Raw genomic sequence first — 19,501 nt, forward strand, 5'->3', positions numbered from 1 at the left:
GAGGAGCTCCGGCGGCGCAGGCTCATGCCGCGGCGGCGGGACGGCGGAAGGCGGCGACGGCTGGGGCGTGCGGGCTCCCGGGGCGATGGCGGATGGGGCGCCCGGGGTCGCCGGCGGGAGACGCGCCCGGCGAGGAGGCGAAGGGCGCGGGCGGTGGGGTCGGTGCGCTCCGGTGACGAGGCGGCGACGGTTGGTCGCCGGAGTTGGGCGGAGCTCGGGCGGAGCAGCGGCGGCGGGGAGGCGCCGGCGGGGTCCCGGGCGGCGGAGCGCGCGAGGGCGTAGGGGCGGCGATGCGCGGGCCCGGGCGGGCCGGCCTCGGGCCCCGCGGGCCGCGGCGGCGCGTGGGACGGGCGGCGGACAGGTGGCGCGACGGGAATGGATGGGGCGGCGGCGCGGGTGACGTGGCGGGCGCTGATTGGCTGCAGCGACGTGGCGGCGGGCGGTGGACATGTCCGGCGCGACGCGGACATGTCCGGCGGCTGCGAGGGAGAGGGCTAGGGTTTGATCTGCGCAGAAATTCCGGGAGGGACACATATATATAGGTAGAGGGAGCTAGGAGAGTCCAAATGAGGTGCAGTTTTCGGCCACGCGATCGTGATCGAACGACCGAGAGCATGGAGGGGAGTTAGATGGGTTTTGGGCCACTTTCGAAGGGGTGTTGGGCTGCAACAAAAGAGGCCTTTGCGGTTACCCGGTTAACCGTTGGAGTATCAAACGACCTCCAAATGGCACGAAACTTGACAGGCGGTCTACCGGTGCTATACCAAGGCCGCTTGGCAAGACTCGGGCCATTCCGAGAAAGTTTAACACCCACTCACAACGAAAGACAAAAGGGGGACGCCGGAGGACATAGAAGCGCCGGATTGCAAAACGGACAACGGGGAAAAGGCTCGGATGCAAGAGACGAACACGTATGCAAAATGGAATGCACATGATGACATGACAAAGTGCAACACGCAAGCAAATGACATGGCAATGACGGCGAATAACTGGCGGACACCTGGCGCATCGGATCCGGGGCATTACAACACTCCTCCACTAACAAGAGATCTCGTCCCGAGATCTTAGGACCGAGACGGAAGAGAATAATAAGGATGAGGTGAAACACGAACTCGAGAAGAAGCAAGGAATCGAGAGCACTCGAGAAGAAGAGAGGAGCGACGAGAATGACGAGAATCGAAAGCTCATGGAATCAGATAGACTATGAAAGCACTCGTAAAGCACTCCGGTTAGAACGAGATAAGAAACGAATAAGACTGAAAAGGATTTAGGTAGCACTCCGGCTGAAAATGGAAGGAAAAGAACAAGAACTAGAGAGGATGGAATGATACTTGATGAACTCTTGAAGAATGAATTAAATCATGAAGAACTCCCATGAAGAACTCTGTAGACAAAAGGATGATGAGATAGAATAAAGGATGAAAGAATAAGATTAAGCCTTGCGATGATTTAGATGGAGGTTCCGACGAAATGGCCGAGGAAATTGAACTCCGGAAAAAGAAAAGATGAAAAGACTTGGAATTAGAATTTATTCATCAAGAACAAACTCCGAAGAAAAGGATTAATTACTTGGATGAAATAAGAATAAGATTTATTATATGCTTATCCTTCATCAAATTTAATTGATGACAAGCAACGGATTTGGCATGCTACTTATTCTTCTTGAAAAGGATTAAGGAGAGAATAGCACAAAACTTGAGAAAGTCTTCATGAACCACCGGTAGGATCGGAAAGGACAAATGGATTAAATGATAAACAAGGAAAAAGAATCTTGAACGAACCACCGTTAGAAATCAAAAATGACTGACGAAAAAGAATGAATCACCGGGAAGAATTAGAAGAACAAATATGCTAGAAGGGATTTGGATGCAAAAGAACAAAGAGATCACGAGCTTATTAAAGAACACTTGAACGAAGCACCGGGATAATATAGAGAACGATAACTGGAATGATGACCTCCGGTAAAAGAAACGGAAAAACAACTTCTGACATACTCCGGATGGGTGAGAAAAAGGAATGTCTGACAAATGGAATAAATCGAGAGGGTAACATGAAGCTAGAACCACGAATCTTCATATGACGACGAAATTAGGGGAAAACTCTTCTGTGATCTTCATATGACGACGAGAAACATTCCCAAAATTACTGAGGTACTCCGGGAGAATGAAAAGCAGAGAGGTTAAGCCAACAATGAAAAGAATTTGAAATTGATCTTGGAGAAGGCATGTGACTGATGAAATCCATTCTTACGTCACACTTTAAAAGAATTTGGGAAAAACTCCGGGGAAAATTAGAAGAGTCAGGTAAGATCCTGGAAAAAGACCTGTGTGTTAGGGCCCACTAAAAGAAAAACACCGTTGGAAAGGATTATTGAACAGATAGATGATGCACCGAAAGAATTGAAATATTTGAATGAGGTGACAACCTCGAATTAATTGGGATACAGACGAATCTCCTGAGATGTCTTGAACACTCCGGAATGATTGAATGGCGAGATGCAAACGAGCAAGGAAAACACTTGATCTGAGGAAAAGAATGAAATCACTACCAAAATTAGAATTTGAATCCACCGGAAAAGAAAAAGAGATGAAGAATGACGAACGAGACGAGAATTCACCAGTTGAAATGATTGAGGAAAGAATGAAAAGACTCCACACGAATGGAATTGATGGTCGGAAGAAACTCGAACTCCGGAAATAAGAGGGTGGGAGGGCGGGAAAAACACAGACAACTGGAAGGGGAAATCGACGAATAACTTCAAGAGGAAACATCGGTTAAAATCATTGAGGAAAGAAGGCAAAGACTTCGCACGAGTAGGATGGATAGTCGATTATGGACTCCGGTTCCGAGGAGAAAAAGGGAGGGAGGGTGGGAAAGAAAACAACTGAGAATTGAACTCAAGGATGAAGAGGCTCGAGTCAACTGGACGAGAGATGCACCGGATGAAAAGAGCTGAGGAACAACGATCGAAAAACCAACTGCGTGATCCTAAGGAAAAATTTGAAGGGGAAGAGGACTAATTCAAAACACCTACGTCAAGATTCCTCACCAGAGAGATGAAGGGGCTGAGGAGTAAAAAGAATTCCTACTCTCCGATATAACTAGACTCCAAAAATAGTTTTCTTCTAGACTCGACAACGGCCAGACTACACGATCAATCAAGGGGGCTCCTAAGGTCGGTCGAGGCTCTGATACCAACTTGTCACGCCCAATATGCGACCCTATCCAAAAGGAACTCGAAGGTCCCACCAAGGATAGACCCGCATATTGGGACGCTTTTGCAAGGTGGATATCATTACATCAACATTACATAATACATGGGGATTCATACATAAGGCATACAATGACACACGAATACAACATCACAATACATCAGAGCAACATCCGACTACGGATGAATCATAAACAGAAACTCAAACAATATCCACCCTGCTAGCCCAGGCTGCCGACCTGGAACCTATCCCCTGATCGAAGAAGCAGAAGAAGAACTCAACGCAAGCAAACATCGCTCTCGCGTCATGATCATCGCATAAACCTGTACCTGCAACTGTTGTTGTAGTAATCTGTGAGCCACGAGGACTCAGCAATCCCATTACCATGGGTATCAAGACTAGCAAAGCTTAAAGGGAAAGGAAGGGATAAAGTGGTGAGGCTGCAGCAGCGACTAAGCATATATGGTGGCTAACATACGCAAATAAGAGCGAGAAGAGAACAAGCGGGACGGTCGTCAACTAGAAATGATCAAGAAGTGATCCTGAACACCTACTTACATCAAACATAACCCAGAAACTGTGTTCACTTCCCGAACTCCGCCAAGAAGAGACCATCACGGCTACACACACGGTTGATGCGTTTTAATTCGGATCTGGTGTCAAGTTATCTACAACCGGACATTAACAAATTCCCATCTGCTAATAACCGTAGGCACGGCTTTCGAAAGATTATACCCTGCAAGGGTGTCCCAACTTAGCCCATGATAAGCTCTCGCGATCAACGAAGGAATAGACCTTCTCCCAGGAAGACTCGATCAGACTCGGAATCCCGGTTTACAAGACATTTCGACAATGGTAAAACAAGACTAGCAAGACCGCCCGATGCGCCGACATCCCGATAGGAGCTGCACATATCTCGTTCTCAGGGCAACACCGGATGAACACTACGTACAACTAAAACCAACCCTCAAGTTGCCCCGAGGTGGCGCTGCAAGTGGCTCTGGTTCGGACCAACACTTAGACAAGCACTGGCCCGGGGGGGCTATAATAAAGATGACCCTCGAGAGAGCGACTCCCAAGGGAAAAGTAGGTGGTGGTGAGGCAAAAGGTAAAAGTCAATGTTGGGCCTTGCTGGAGGAGTTTTATTCAAAGCGAACTGTCAAGGGGGTCCCATAAATCACCCGACCGCGTAAGGAACGCAAAAATCCGGGAACATAACACCGGTATGACGGAAACTAGGGCGGCAAGAGTGGAATAAAACACCAGGCAAAAGGCCGAGCCTTCCACCCTTTACCAAATATATAGATGCATTAATAATATAAGAGATATTTTGATATCCCAACATAAATCCTGTCCACCATGGAGAAATCTTCAACTTCACCTGCAGCTAGCAACACTATAAGAGGGGCTGAGCAAAGCGGTAACATAGCCAAACAATGGTTTGCGTAGGAAGGTGTCAAAGGTTAGAGGTTCATGGCAATATGGGATGGCTTGATGAACAAATGATAGGTATCGCAGCATAGCAATAGAACGAAGCAACTAGCGTAGCAATGATAGTAGTGAGATCCAGGGTAGCGGTCATCTTGCCTGAAATCCCGCAAGGAAGAAGAACGAGTCCATGAAGAAGACGAACGGATGATGCCGAACCAACCGTAGACGAACGAATCCTCACGATCGCAACGAAACAGGAACTAACAAGAAGGAGCACACAACAAGGTAAACACACCACACATGAACAAGACATGATGCACAAACAAGAATGATGCATGACGAAGCTACATGAAGCTACTCATGGCAAGAGATGATGCAAACAAGAGCAACACATCAAGGCAAGTTTAAATGAGGCCGAGAACAACATATAACAATACCGGTAAGTCCTCATATGCAAATTTCGAAATTGGTCCAGATCTGAACAAACATTATGTTCAAGTTGTTAAACAGCAAGTTAAGATGCACCAAGATGATCTACACGAGATTCTAGTCAAGTTACATATAAAGTTCATTTAGTTCGGAGCTACGGACTAGAAGATATGAGTAAAACAAGTTACACATGGCATTAATGCAAAATGCACCCAAACATCAAGCAAACACCTCAAAACAAGGATGCAACATGATAACATGAAGCTACATGCAAAATCAAGCAAGTTTCATATAGATCACACTCAAAACGGGGCAACGGTGCAACACACACACACTATACAAGTCATAGCAACAATCTGTTCAAAACAGCAAGTAGGCATAATGCAAGCATCAAAACAACAAGCTACAGGACCTCAACATAATAACAAAAGGCATGGGCATGATGTACAGGTAAAGCATAACAAAACATGAACACTGAACTATTTCCAGAAATCAATAGAACATGCTCAAACAGACATGGTAAGATTGCAAATAATAACAGTTTCAGACCTTAGCAGAAGTAACATCAGGTTGCAATGTTCAGAGCTATCAAACAACATGTTACATGAACTTAACATGGCAAACAAAGGCATGGCATGAATCTATTAAATGCATAGATCAAAAGTCCCTTACTGACCATAAGCGAAAAAGGATCAGAAGATATGATGGCACCCACGTAAACATAGCAAGTTATATGACAGATTCATACATGGCAGGAACAACAATAAGTAGGCATGTTAGTGTGCTTGTACCACTCACTACAAAGCAATACATGGCATGGCAAGGCAACCAACAGCAAGAAGGCATGTTTATGAAGCTAAGCATGGCAAGAGCAAGTTCATAGGGTGCATGGATCACTAGGAAAACACATGGGAACAAGTGAACTTAATGTTAACAGGCTGACAGCAACATTATGAAGCAACTTTGGAGCAAGATATGAACAATCTACATCAAGCTATAAATGCAACCAGGGGCATGGATGGATAGAGCATAACCATATGTTCAAAACATCCTTACTGAAGTATCTCAAAATATGCATGGATCTCTCTGTAGCATCAAGTTTACATGGCATGAAAATAACAGCAGAACAGGGACTGAAATCAGCAACAGCAAGTACCCTACTTAGCAAGCATGATGCACTCACTACACAACTCACAAAAATACATGGATAACACCTCTGGAAAGATGGCATGGCATAGATCAAAACACATGTAGACATCAACCTCATAGGATGCACACATCAATCATGGCAAAAATGACAAATGAGCAAGTTATAACGGTTTCAGCAGATTAACATCAACATGCACTCTTCCAACAGCATTTAGGGCACCATGATGAGCTCAAATGAAAATGATGCAATGGAATGAAATGATCTACTCGTTGAGACGAACAATTTGACATATTACACACATGAAATGGAGCTACGGATGCAGAGATATAGCAGGTCAAACATGGCATGATTATGCAATAATTTTAGGACTTAGGGGAATTTCGGGGTCAACCTCGGGCTTGCACGGAAAAGGATGCGGCCGGAGAACTCGCCGGAGTTGATTGTCGGAGACGACGGAGAAGACCCCGGGGAGGTCGGAGATGGCGGATCCGGAGCTCCCTCGGTCGGATCTCGCCGGATCCGGGCCGGGAGGCACGGCGGCGACCGGAGGGAGGCCGGAGGCGGAGGGCGGGGCTCACCGGAGGAGCTCCGGCGGCGCGGGCTCACGCTGCGGCGGCGGGACGGCGGAAGGCGGCGACGGCTGGGGCGTGCGGGCTCCCGAGGCGATGGCGGCTGGGGCGCCCGGGGTCGCCGGCGGGAGACGCGCCCGGCGAGGAGGCGAAGGGCGCGGGCGGCAGGGTCGGTGCGCTCCGGTGACGAGGCGGCGGCGGTTGGTCGCCGGAGTTGGGCGGAGCTCGGGCGGAGCAGCGGCGGCGGGGAGGCGCCGGCGGGGTCCCGGGCGGCGGAGCGCGCGAGGGCGCGGGGGCGGCGATGCACGGGCCCGGTCGGGCCGGCCTCGGGCCCCGCGGGCTGCGGCGGCGCGTGGGACGGGCGGCGGACAGGTGGCGCGACGGGAATGGATGGGGCGGCGGTGCGGGTGATGTGGCGCGCGCTGATTGGCTGCAGCGACGTGGCGGCGGGCGGTGGACATGTCCGGCGCGACGCGGACATGTCCGTCGGCTGCGAGGGAGAGGGCTAGGATTCGATCTGCGCGGAAATTCCAGGAGGGACACATATATATAGGTAGAGGGAGCTAGGAGAGTCCAAATGAGGTGTGGTTTTCGGCCACGCGATCGTGATCGAACGACCGAGAGCATGGAGGGGAGTTAGATGGGTTTTGGGCCACTTTTGAAGGGGTGTTGGGCTGCAACAAAAGAGGCCTTTGCGGTTACCCGGTTAACCGTTGGAGTATCAAACGACCTCCAAATGGCACGAAACTTGACAGGCGGTCTACCGGTGCTATACCAAGGCCGCTTGGCAAGACTCGGGCCATTCCGAGAAAGTTTAACACCCACTCACAACGAAAGACAAAAGGGGGACGCCGGAGGACATAGAAGCGCCGGATTGCAAAACGGACAACGGGGAAAAGGCTCGGATGCAAGAGACGAACACGTATGCAAAATGGAATGCACATAATGACATGACAAAATGCAACACGCAAGCAAATGACATGGCAATGACGGCGAATAACTGGCGGACACCTGGCGCATCGGATCCGGGGCGTTACAGTCCACCTGCCCCGGGGGGGCACATGGGCCGTAGGGGGTGCGCCTTGGACTATATGGGCCAAGGGCACCAGCCCCAAGAGGCCCATGCGCCAAGGAAACTTGGGGAGGGAAGAGTCCTCAAGGGGGAAGGCACCTCCGAGGTGCCTTGGGGAGGATGGACTCCTCCCCCCCTCTTGGCCGCACCCCTTCCTTGGAGGAAGGGGCAAGGCTGCGCCTCCCCCCTCTCCCTTGCCCCTATATATAGTGGAGGGGAGGGAGGGCAGTCATACCTGAAGCCCTGGCGCCTCCCTCCCTCCCGTGACACTTCCTCCTCTCCCGTAGGTGCTTGGCGAAGCCCTGCAGGATTGCCACGCTCCTCCATCACCACCACGCCGTTGTGCTGCTGCTGGATGGAGTCTTCCTCAACCTCTCCCTCTCTTCTTGCTGGATCAAGGCATGGGAGACGTCACCGGGCTGTACGTGTGTTGAACGCGGAGGTGCCGTCCGTTCGGCACTAGGATCTCCGGTGATTTGGATCACGACAAGTACGACTCCTTCAACCCCGTTCTCTTGAACGCTTCCGCTTAGCGATCTACAAGGGTATGTAGATGCACTCTCCTTCCCCTCGTTGCTGGTTTCTCCATAGATAGATCTTGGTGACACGTAGGAAAATTTTGAATTTCTGCTACGTTCCCCAACAGTGGCATCATGAGCTAGGTCTATTGCGTAGATTCTTTGCACGAGTAGAACACAAAGTAGTTGTGGACGTTGATGTTGTTCAATATGCTTACCGTTACTAGTCCAATCTTGTTTCGACGGTATTGTGGGATGAAGCGGCCCGGACCGACCTTACACGTACTCTTACGTGAGACAGGTTCCACCGACTGACATGCACTTGGTGCATAAGGTAGCTAGCGGGTGCCAGTCTCTCCCACTTTAGTCGGAACGGATTCGATGAAAAGGGTCCTTATGAAGGGTAAATAGCAATTGGCATATCACGTTGTGGTTTTGCGTAGGTAAGAAACGTTCTTGCTAGAAACACATAGCAGCTACGTAAAACATGCAAACAACAATTAGAGGACGTCTAACTTGTTTTTGCAGGGTATGCTATGTGATGTGATATGGCCAAGAAGAATGTGATGAATGATATGTGATGTATGAGATTGATCATGTTCTTGTAATAGGAATCACGACTTGCATGTCGATGAGTATGACAACCGGCAGGAGCCATAGGAGTTGTCTTTATTTATTGTATGACCTGCGTGTCATTGAACAACGCCATGTAATTACTTTACTTTATTGCTAACCGGTAGCCATAGTAGTAGAAGTAATAGTTGGCGAGACAACTTCATGAAGACACGATGATGGAGATCATGATGATGGAGATCATGGTGTCATGCCGGTGACGATGATGATCATGGAGCCCCGAAGATGGAGATCAAAAGGAGCAAAGTGACATTGGCCATATCATGTCACTATTTGATTGCATGTGATGTTTATCATGTTTATGCATCTTGTTTGCTTAAATCGACGGTAGTAAATAAGATGATCCCTTACACCAATTTCAAGAAGTGTTCTCCCCTGACTGTGCACCGTTGCTACAGTTCGTCGCTTCTAAGCACCACGTGATGATCGGGTGTGATGGATTCTTACGTTCACATACAACGGGTGTAAGACAGATTTACACAGCAAAAACACTTGGGGTTAACTTGACGAGCCTAGCATGTGCAGACATGGCCTCGGAACACGGAGACCGAAAGGTCGAGCATGAGTCGTATAGTAGATACGATCAACATGAAGATGTTCACCGATGATGACTAGTCCGTCTCACGTGATGATCGGACACGGCCTAGTTGACTCAGATCATGTAATCACTTAGATGACCAGAGGGATGTCTATCTGAGTGGGAGTTCATAAGATGAACTTAATTATCCTGAACATAGTCAAAAGATCTTTGCAAATTATGTCGCAAGCTCGCGCTTTAGTTCCACTGTTTAGGTATGTTCCTAGAGAAAATATAGTTGAAAGTTGACAGTAGCGATTATGTGATCAGTAGAAAGCTTATGTCCTTAATGCACCACTCAGTGTGCTGAACCCCAAACGTCGTTTGTGGATGTTGCGAACATCGGACATACACGTTTTGATAACTACGTGATAGTTCAGTAAAACGGTTTAGAGTTGAGGCACCAAAGACTTTTTCGAAACATCGCAGAACATATGATATGTTTCGAGAGCTGAAATTGGGATTTCATGCTCGTGCCCACGTCAAAAGGTATGAGACCTCCGACGATTTTCTTAGCCTGCAAACTAAAGGAGAAAAGCTCAATCGTTGAGCTTGTGCTCAGATTGTCTGAGTGCAACAATCACTTGAATCGAGTGGGGGTCGATCCTCCAGATGAGATAGTGATGTTTCTCCAAAGTCATTGCCACCAAGCTGCTAGAGCTTTGTGATGAACTATAACATATCAGGGATAGATATGATGATCCTTGAGGTATTCACGATGTTTGACACCGCAAAAGTAGAAATCAAGAAGGAGCATCAATTGCTGATGGTTGGTGAAACCACTAGTTTCAAGAAGGGCAAGGGCAAGAAGGGATACTTGATGAAACGGCAAATCAGTTGCTGCTCTAGTGAAGAAACCTGAGGTTGAACCCAAACCCGAGACTAAGTGCTTCTGTGATAAGGGGAACAACCACTGGAGCAGCATTACCCTAGATACTTGGTAGATAAGAAGGCTGGCAAGGTCGATAGAAGTATATTGGATATACATTATGTTAATGTGTACTTTACTAGTACTCCTAGTAGCACCAGGGTATTAAGATACCGGTTCGGTTGCTAAGTGTTAGTAACTCGAAATAAAAGAGCTACGGAATAAACGGAGACTAGCTAAAGGTGAGCTGACGATATGTGTTGGAAGTGTTTCCAAGTTTGATGTGATCAAACATCGCACGCTCCCTCTACCATCAATATTAGTATTAAACCTGAATGATTGTCATTTGGTGTTTGCGTTGAGCATAGACATGATTGGATTATGTCTGTTGCAATACGGTTATTCATTTAAGGAGAATAATGGTTACTCTATTTATTTGAATAATACCTTCAATGGTCTTGCACCTAAAGGAATGGTTTATTAAATCTCGATCGTAGTGATACACATTTTCATGCCAAAAGATGTAAGATAGTAATGATAGTACCACTTACTTGTGGCACTGCCATGTAAGTCATATTGGTATAAAACGCATGAAGAAGCTCCATGTTGATGGATCTTTGGACTCACTCGTTTCTGAAAAGTTTGAGACATGCGAACCATGTCTATTGGTGTATACGCATGAAGAAACTCCATGCAAGATGGATCATTTGGACTCACTTGATTTTGAATCACTTGAGATATGAAAATCATACCACATGGGCAAGATGACTGAAAAGCCTCGTTTTTCAGTAAGATGGAACAAGATAGCAACTTGTTGGAAGTAACACATTTGATGTGTGCAGTCCAATGAGTGCTGAGGCATGCAGTGAATATTGTTATGTTCTTACTTCACGGATGATTTGAGTAGATACTGAGTATATTTACTTGATGAAACACAAGTTTGAATTATTGAATGGTTCAAGTAATTTCAGAGTGAAGTTGAAGATCATTGTGACAAGAGGATAAAATGTCTATGATATGATCATAGAGATGAGTATCTGAGTTACGAGCTTTGGCACACAATTAAGACATTGTGGAAATTGTTTCACAATTAATACCGCCTGGAACACCACAGTGTGATGGTGTGTCCGAACATCATAGTTGCACCCTATTGGATATGGTGCATACCATGATGTCTCTTATCGAATTACCACTATCGTTCATGGGTTAGGCATTAGAAACAACCGCACTCATTTTAATAGGGCACCACGTAATTCCGTTGAGATGACACCGTGAGAACTATGGTTTAGAGAAACCTAAGCTGTCATTTCTTAAAAGTTTGGGGCTGCGATGCTTATGTGAAAAGGTTTCAGGTTGATAAGCTCGAACCCAAAGCGGATAAAATGCATCTTCATAGGACACCCAAAACAGTTGGGTATACCTCCTAATTCAGATCCGAAAGCAATAGGGATTGTTTCTTGAATCGGGTCCTTTCTCGAGTAAAGTTTGTCTGGGAAAGTTGAGTGGGAGGATGGTGGAGACTTGATGAGGTTATTGAACCGTCACTTCAACTAATGTGTAGCAGGGCAGAGGAAGTTGTTCCTGTGGCGCCTACACCAATTGAAGTGGAAGCTTATGATAGTGATCATGAAGCTTCAGATCAAATCACTACCGAACCTCGTAGGACGACAAGGACGCGTACTGCTTCAGAGTGATACGGTGATCCTGTCTTGAAGGTCATGTTGCTAGACAACAATGAACCTACGAGCTATGGAGAAGTGATGGTGGGCCCAAATTCCGACAAATGGTTAGAAGCCATGAAATCCGAGATAGGATCCATGTATCAGAACAAAGCATGAACTTTGGTGGACTTACCCGATGATCGGCAAGCCATTGAGATAAATGGATCTTTAAGAAGAAGACGGACGTGGACGGTAATGTCACTGTCTATGAAGTTCGACTTGTGGTGAAGAGTTTTTCACAAGTTCAAAGAGTTGACTACGATGAGATTTTCTCATCCGTAGTGATGCTTAAGTCCGTCGGATTCATGTTAGCATTAGCTGCATTTATGAAATCTGGCAGATGGATGTCAAAACGAGTTTCTTTACCAGTCTTCGTAAGGAAAGGTTGTATGTGATACAATCAGAAAGGTTTTGTCGATCCTAAGGATGCTAAAAGGTATGCTGGCTCCAGCGATCCTTCTAAGGAGTGGAGTAAGCATCTCGGAGTTGGAATGTGCGCTTTGATGAGATGATCAAAGATTTTGGGTTTATACAAAGTTCATGAGAAACTTGTATTTCCAAAGAAGTGAGTGGGAGCACTATAGAATTTCTGATGAGTATGTGTTATTGACAAATTGATGATCAGAAATGATGTAGAATTTCTAGAAAGCATATAGGGTTATTTGAAAGGTGTTTTTCAATAGAAAACCTAGATTAAGCTACTTGAACATTGAGCATCAAGATCTATGAGGATAGATCAAAAACGCTGAATGGTACTTTCAGATGAGCATATACCTTGACATGATCTTGAAGGTGTTCAAGATGGATCAGTCAAAGAAGGAGTTCTTGCCTGAGTTGTAAGGTACGAAGTTAAGACTTAAAGCTCGACCACGGCAGAAAAGAGAGAAAGGACGAAGGTCGTCCCCTATGCTTTAGACGTAGGCTCTATAGTATGCTATGCTAAGTACCGCACCTGATGTGTGCCTTGCCGCTTGTCTGGCAAGAGGGTACAAAGGTGATCAAGGAGTGAATCACTAAATAGCGGTCAAAGTTATCCTTAGAGGAATAAGGATATGTTTCTTGATTATGGAGGTGATAAAGAGTTCGACATAAAGAGTTACGTCGATGCAAGCTTTAACACCTATCCGAGTGACTCTGAGTAGCAAACCGGATATGTATAGTGGAACAACCATTTGGAATAGCTCCAAGTGGAGCGTGGAAGCAGCATTTACAATATGACATAGAGAATTGCGAAGTACATACGGATCTGGATGTTGCAGACCCGTTGACTAAAACCTCTCTCACAAGCAAAACATGATCAAACCCCAGAACTCATTGAGTCTTAATCACATGATGATGTGAACTAGTTTAATGACACTAGTAAACTCTTTGGATGTTGGTCACATGGTGATGTTACCTGTCAGTGTTAATCACATGGTGATGTGAACTAGATTATTGACTCTAGTGCAAGTGGGAGACTGTTGGAAATATGCCCTAGAGGCAATAATAAATTGGTTATTATTATATTTCCTTGTTCATGATAATCGTTTATTATCCATGCTATAATTGTATTGATAGGAAACTCAGATACATGTGTGGATACATAGACAACACCATGTCCCTAGTAAGCCTCTAGTTGACTAGCTCGTTGATCAATAGATGGTTACGGTTTCCTGACCATGGACATTGGATGTCATTGATAACGGGATCACATCATTAGGAGAATGATGTGATGGACAAGACCCAATCCTAAGCCTAGCACAAAGATCGTGTAGTTCGTATGCTAAAGCTTTTTTAATGTCAAGTATCTTTTCCTTAGACCATGAGATTGTGCAACTCCCGGATGCCGTAGGAATGCTTTGGGTGTACCAAACGTCACAACATAACTGGGTGGCTATAAAGGTGCATTACAGGTATCTCCGAAAGTGTCTGTTGGGTTGGCACGAATCGAGACTGGGATTTGTCACTCCGTGTAAACGGAGAGGTATCTCTGGGCCCACTCGGTAGGACATCATCATAATGTGCACAATGTGACCAAGGGGTTGATCACGGGATGATGTGTTACGGAACGAGTAAAGAGACTTGCCGGTAACGAGATTGAACAAGGTATCGGTATACCGACGATCGAATCTCGGAAAAGTATAATACCGCTACACAAAGGGAATTGTATACGGGATCGATTGAGTCCTTGACATCATGGTTCATCTGATGAGATCATCGTGGAACATGTGGGAGCCAACATGGGTATCCAGATCCCGCTGTTGGTTATTGACCGGAGAACGTCTCGGTCATGTCTACATGTCTCCCGAACCCGTAGGGTCTACACACTTAAGGTTCGATGACGCTAGGGTTATAAAGGAAGTTTGTATGTGGTTACCGAATGTTGTTCGGAGTCCCGGATGAGATCCCAGACGTCACGAGGAGTTCCGGAATGGTCCGGAGGTAAAGATTTATATATGGGAAGTCTTATTTTGGTCGCCGGAAAAGTTTCGCACTTTTATCGGTATTGTACCGGGAGTTCCGAAAGGGGTCCAGGGGTCCACCGGGGGGGTCCACCTGCCCCGGGGGGCCACATGGGCTGTAGGGGGTGCGCCTTGGACTATATGGGCCAAGGGCACCAGCCCCAAGAGGCCCATGCGCCAAGGAAACTTGGGGAGGGTAGAGTCCTCAAGGGGGAAGGCACCTCCGTGGTGCCTTGGGGAGGATGGACTCCTCCCCCCCTCTTGGCCGCACCCCTTCCTTGGAGGAAGGGGCAAGGCTGCGCCTCCCCCCTCTCCCTTGCCCCTATATATAGTGGAGGGGAGGGAGGGCAGCCATACCTGAAGCCCTGGCGCCTCCCTCCCTCCCGTGACACTTCCTCCTCTCCCGTAGGTGCTTGGCGAAGCCCTGCAGGATTGCCACGCTCCTCCATCACCACCACGCCGTTGTGCTGCTGCTGGATGGAGTCTTCCTCAACCTCTCCCTCTCTTCTTGCTGGATCAAGGCGTGGGAGATGTCACCGGGCTGTACATGTGTTGAACGTGGAGGTGCCGTCCGTTCGGCACTAGGATCTCCGGTGATTTGGATCACGACGAGTACGACTCCTTCAACCCCGTTCTCTTGAACGCTTCCGCTTAGCGATCTACAAGGGTATGTAGATGCACTCTCCTTCCCCTCATTGCTGGTTTCTCCATAGATAGATCTTGGTGACACGTAGGAAAATTTTGAATTTCTGCTACGTTCCCCAACAGCCAGGCCATCCCTCCACTCACCCACACCCCTTGTTATTCTGTAGCGACGACAGCCTCACACCGCAGCCGAACCAGTGAACCCTCATACTCTCCGCATGGGCATCCACTGCCGCGTCTTCCCCGGCTCCGCGTCCTCCCCTTCCTAGGCCTCACCGTCGTCCACCGCCGTGGTGCTCTCGGCTCGGTGTTGTTAATGTGGTCAACGACCGACTTCCATCGAAAGAGTATTGTACGTGGAGAGGCTGACAGCTGGGCCCACGGCAACCGCAAGGAAGTGCCTCCTTATTACACGCAAAATAATTATTCCTCCACCTGACATGGGGGACCCACCGGACGGGCCACCGTATTTTGCGGAAAAAAAATTCCCCCTGACAGCTGGGACCCACCAGCTACATCTTCGCACGCAAGGAAGTGCGTCCAGGCAAAAAAACGATTCGCCCCCCTGACTGCTGGGACCCAACAGCTACATCTTCGCACGCAAGGAAGTGCCTGACAGTCGGGACCCACCTGGTCGAAGGGTACGTAGCGTTGTCATTCTGGTCGTGAACGTGTACGTACATACTGGTCGATGTAGAGGCGCGCACGTGTCATAGTAGAGGCGCGCACGTAGCATGTACATGTACGTACGGCGGCGAGTGTGCAAGAAAGAAAATATGGCCACGTACGTACATACAGGCGGGGTCTCGAATGCCTACTCGCGCATACGTACGGCCAGGGCTCGTGTACATGGCTGGGTCGGAACGGAGAAACGGTGTCGTCATCGTGTTCATGGGGAGCCAACCTGCTGGGTCGGAACGGAATGCATCGTCGTGTTCATCAGGAGGGCTTGGACGGAACATCCGATGGAAATGAGGCCTGGCGTACCGCAGAACGGAGGAAACGGCCTTGTGTTCGACCGGCCACATTCAAAACGGGATCCTGTTCATCGGGAGGGGTCTGGCCTACCGCAAAACAGAGGAAACGTACTTCTGTTGGACCTCCTACGGTCGAAACGGGGTCCTGTTGATCGGAAGGGGTGTGGCGTACCGCAAAACGGGGGAAACGAACTTGTGTTGGAGCGCTACGGTCGAAACGGGGGTCCTGTTCATCGGGAGGGGTGTGGCGTACCGCAAAACAGGACTCCACGGGATACTGTTCATCTCCACTGTCGACCTCCTCCAGCATCCATGGGCTACTGTTCATCCACCGTCGACCTCCTCCAGCCTCCACCTGCGACTGTTCATCCATGGGCTCCTGTTCATCCAGCCTCCACCGCGCGCTACTCCACCGGCTACTGTTCAACCAGCCCTCTCCAGGGGCTCCTGTTCAACCACCCCTCCACGGGCTACTGTTCATCCATCCCTCCACCGTCTACTTTTCTTCTAGCCCTCCATTGGGTCATCCTGTTCATCCAGCCCTCCACGGGGTCCTGTTCATCCAGCCCCAACCGGCTCGATCGATCGGGGTCCTGTTCATCCAGAGCCAACACCATGGGGTCCTGTTCATCCACCCCCACTGGGACCTATTCATCCAAACACCCCCAGCAACGCTCACTGTTCATCCAAAGGCAGCATCGATCAGCTTCAGTTAGCAGTAGTAGCGAAGGAATCACTCGGGTTCAGTAACATAGGTAGTGCAATCTTTCGGGTTCAGTTAGAGCCCAACGCCTCGCACACACACGCGTATGTGTACGAGAGAAACGCGCATCGCTCGGCCCCCGACCACCCACCGTAACTGGGAACTCCCTGATATTTTCCTCGCCCTCGCTTCTACCACGGTTTTTTTCATCATGGACGGCCCAAAGAATGTCATGCACCTGTGTCTCCGGCCCACCCAGGACGAAAATCCCATTTTCTGTCATGATTTTTTGTCATACAAGTAGGAGCCCGCCACATCTATAATGATACCGGGTTTTGTCACAATTATCGTCATAGAAGTGTCATAAGTATGACAGAAAAAAATTCGTTCGGCCCAAAATGTCACGGATGTGTCTTTTTTTGTAGTGGTGGGAGATTTGCCACCACCTAAAAAATACAACAACCGTCACAAGAGGAGCAACAACATCAGAATGCACATAATCATGCTAATGTTTTCATGCCACCATTTATTGGCCATTTTAGGCCTGATTTATATATTGAATGGGAGTATGAAATAAATGCTATATTTGCTTCCCATAATTTTGATGAGCGTGGAAAATTTCAAGCTATGATTAGTACTTTCAGTAGTTTTGCTTTAGTTTGTTGGACTGAATATTGTTGGTTAAACCCTGATTTTTATACCTACTACTTGGGATGATTTAAAACTTGTCATGAGAGATAGATTCGTTGATGTTTATTTTACTCGTGGCATGATTAAAAAACATTTAAAACAAGGCACTGGCACGGTAACAAAATATTATGATGATTTACAAACTACATTGTTGCACTCATTTTTAGAAGAAAGTGGAGAAGATTTTATGGATAGATTTTGGGGAGGATTAAATCGTGATATTCAAGAGATACTAATTCATGAATGATGCATGCCTAGTTAACTTGAATACATCATGTGTTGAGTTACCTATTGATTTGGGCACACCACCTATTTTAGAGAATTGTGTTACTATCATGAATGTGTCATGTGATCAAACAACTAAAATACCAACAATTTTGAGTGCACCCATTGAATTAATTGTTGATGAAAAAGATCCGATGTTTAATCATTTTGATATGACCTCTAATCTTGGTGATGATTCTGTGACCAATGACTTATTTCATGTTTGCTTAGTTAAGCATGTTGTAGCATGTAAATTTGATGCAAGTAAGGTTTATTCACCAATGTTAGGATGGTTTTATGATGAACATTGTCAACCTCTTGAAATGAATAAGAGCTTCACTTATATGTGCAAACTGAGTTGCAATATTTTCATGCCTTCTATTTCTTGATAATACTTTGGCTTTAGATTTATGAACTATGAAGGTTACTCATGTATACATGTATCATATGCAAAAACCAAGGGAAATAAAAGTGGATGACATATACATATACAACATGTACACCTTGTCTCTTTTGTTAGCCACATTTCAAATTAAGCAAAGACGAGGACGACTTTGTTTTCAAGAAGGGGAGGATGATGAGGACATGACTACCTTGGATACGACCAAAAATATTGCATACATGTATATTTGGGAGGATGATGAGTCTTTATTCACTTGTCATTGCACGAGAGTACGGCAAAGGTACTAGGGATGCCCATTCCCGAAATGATTTATGAATTTACTTTATGTTATCAAATAATAAATTCCTTGGAAAGTGTTGGTATGGAGGGCACCCGTGGATACGGCTAGCCATGGAAAGTGAAAGTTACGGTGGAAAAAGGAATAAACTTTATTTTCTGTTTGGGAACTGCCTATGATTTATCTAGCATGGAAAGTGTTGGATGCTCCAAGTCATTTTTGTTCGTAGGAAAAGTATGTCTCTCAAAAAAAATTATCTCTCAATTTAAGCTTTGACCTCTGGCACCTCTACAAATGACCACTTCCCTCTGCGAAGGGCCTTTCTTTTACTTATGCAATTTTTATTTTGAATTTGAGTCTCCATCTTCTCTTATAAAGCACCAACTAAGGGGCACTATGATCGTATTTGAGCATTGGGTATAGCTAATATTCGAGTGTGTTTCATGAATGGATCAATGACTGAGCATGATGGGCTCGGGATAACTTGCTTTAGTGTTGATATTTTGAAAGACATGGTTGCTTGTTGGTATGCTTGAGTATTAAAGTCTTCATGTCAAAACTAGACTATTGCTTTGAATCATATAAAAGTCCATATGTCCATGCTATAAAGAAGAGAAATATGATGAACATGTTAGGCAGCATTCCACATCAAAAATTCTGTTTTTATCATTTACCTACTCGAGGACGAGCAGGAATTAAGCTTGGGGATGTTGATACGTCTCCAATGTATCTATAATTTTTTATTGTTCCATGCTGTTATATTATCATTCTTGGATGTTTTACAATCATTTTATAGTCATTTTATAACATTTTTTGGTACTAACCTATTGACGTAGTGCCTAGTGTCAGTTGTTGTTTTCTGCATGTTTTTTTAGATCGCAGGAAATCAATGTCAAACGGAGTCCAAATGCAACGAAACTC

This window comes from Triticum aestivum, chromosome 1B (assembly GCF_018294505.1).
Source record: "Triticum aestivum cultivar Chinese Spring chromosome 1B, IWGSC CS RefSeq v2.1, whole genome shotgun sequence".
Classification (NCBI taxonomy): Eukaryota; Viridiplantae; Streptophyta; class Magnoliopsida; order Poales; family Poaceae; genus Triticum; species Triticum aestivum.